This window comes from Euprymna scolopes, unplaced genomic scaffold (genome assembly GCF_053919585.1).
Source record: "Euprymna scolopes isolate OS-2025 unplaced genomic scaffold, ASM5391958v1 sca26, whole genome shotgun sequence".
Taxonomy (NCBI): domain Eukaryota; kingdom Metazoa; phylum Mollusca; class Cephalopoda; order Sepiida; family Sepiolidae; genus Euprymna; species Euprymna scolopes.
The window spans coordinates 117,501-120,000 of NW_027633280.1; positions in this window are offsets into that span (position 1 = coordinate 117,501).

Consider the following 2,500-nt stretch of genomic DNA (forward strand, 5'->3'; position numbering starts at 1 on the left):
GATTCTAGCAACTTACTCATGACGCACAGGAGACTTATTGGCCTGTACTGAGAGGGGGATGAGCGATCACCTGAATTCTTAAATACAGGGCATACTGATGAGATTTTCCAGGGAGATGGGAAACTATTCTCCTTAAGACAACGTTTAAACAGTTTTGTAAGTATGGGCGCTAGTTCAGGTTGAAGTTTTTTGAGTACTATAATTGGAATACCGTCAGGGCCAGTTGCTTTACTGGAATCAAGGTTTTTGATTAGCTTGGCAACATCACGTACAGATATACGTATATCACATAGCGTGTTTTCTGATACAGGAGGAAATATTGGGGGTTGGCGGCCTTATTCGCAAAGGGTAGAATTAGCTGCAAAGTTCTTGACAAAGAGTTTGGCTTTGTCTGATGCTGACGAGATTACCTCAGGTCCATTGATAATAGTTGGGATGGAGCACACGCTTCTGTTCAGGATTCTGTTTGCTATTTGCCAAAACTGGTGGGAACCAAGCTGCTGCTCAGCTACTTTGGACTTAACAGATTGAGCATACAACTCTCTTGCGTTCCTTATTACTTTCTTACAATGGTTGCTGGCAGTCCTGAAAACGGCTTTAGTTTCCATACATCTATTACATTTGAAGCAGTGGAAAAAGTGATTTCTGTGCACAATGGCAGCAGCACATTCTGGAGAGAACCATGGCTGGCTGTTAGGTTTTTGCTGAAACTTTTTAGAGGGTATTAAATGGTCAATACCTACAATTAACCATTCAGTCAGGTCTAATACTTTGGAGGACGCATCCTTTTTAAACATGGATTGCAGAGGTAGATCAGATATAAATGTACGGAAGCTATCCCAGTCAGCCTTAGTGTATCGATATACTGTACGATGGAGAGGTACGTCTGGGGACTTATTACATTTCATTTTTATCTTAATTGATACAACAGAGTGGTCGGAAGATCCAAGAGACGACAGAACAGAAACTGAACATAGTTCAGGGCAAGTTGTGAGAAAAAGGTCTAGTAGGCTCGCATACTGGCCGTCATTGTCGGGCACACGGGTGGGTTCCTGAACAATCTGAGTGAGGTCATAGGCAATGGAGAAATCCTGACAGAACCTCCCTTCATCATCGGTCTTGTTTGAGTGGGTCAACCATTCGACGTTGTGAACATTGAAGTCTCCACATACGTGAATGTTAGCTGAAGGATAAGCAGATAGGACTTGATCAATTTTCTCAGATTTGAAAGATAGTAACTCTGCTGTTGTGGGGGCGATAGAGAGTAAATATAAATGCAGTAGTGTGAGCTAAAGCAACCCGGAAGCACATATAGGGTAAGTTAGGATCTTCCCTGGAGATGTCCCTCCCACATGGAAAGCTATCTTTAATATAGGCACATATTCCATGCCCATGGCGATCTAGGGGGTCAGATTTAGAAGTTAAGTTAGAGTATCCTGTAATTGCAAACTCTTCTAGGGAAATAGCCTGTCCAATGCCAGTTTCACTTAAAAATAAAAGGTCTGGTTTAGCCTCCTGTAATTGGGTTTCAACCTCTGGAAGGTTAGAACGTAGACCCCTGATGTTAGAGAAGGAGACATGGTAGTAGGGGTCTACGTTGGAAGTTGGAGAACCGGGTTTAATCGTGTATTTTTTCTTGAAACTTGTCATGATGAAATTTTGGAATTTGTGGACTAGGTCGTCAGATTTACTTAGTTTCCCCTCTCTGTCCTGCTCTAAGAGAGAAAAAGAAACGAAGAATTTTTTATTATTATTTGTAGCTAATGATAAGGTAAAGCCGTAACAATAACCCACTAGTATGGCATCGAGAGGCCCCACCAGAAGCTACTGCATGGTCCAGAATCCATTCACCAAATGGCAATACAGCAGCCCCAGTACTTTGCACCTGCTGATAGGACAGCCTCCTTAGTGGTTAATCCAAGGTTCGGGTCCCTGACTATCAGGCGGATAACGTCAGCCCAGACAAAACGTTTACCTCCAGCACCCTTACTAGTGACATGGCTACAAGGATAGACATAGAAACAGAAAATTTCCACCAACTCTGCCAACTGTTCGCGCAAAATACTGCCAACCTATAAAACAGCCTTTTCTTCTCCCTTTGTCAGAAAAATCACTCATTAAAAAATGAGGACTGAGGGACAAATAAGAAGAAACGAGAGTAACAGGAGCTGCCGATAACGCATCCACAATGCGTTTTCTACTCTCCATTAAATAAAAAAAAAAACTATTAAGTATTGTACTTAATAAAAGTCCAACAGACGTGTTTAAGGGAAAGTATGGTGATAGATTCCCCTCTCACGAACTAAAAATGAGTACAATTAGGTAATCTATTTTTGCAATCAACTCGGTAGATAAATAAACATTTATGGACGAGAAAAAAAAGAAGCTAGCATTTAATACAACAGAAATACATAAATTAAATACTGAAATAAAATGTAGTTATTAATATTTGAATCTAAAAATAAAAAGTGCGAATTAGTAATGAAATCACTTATCTCAA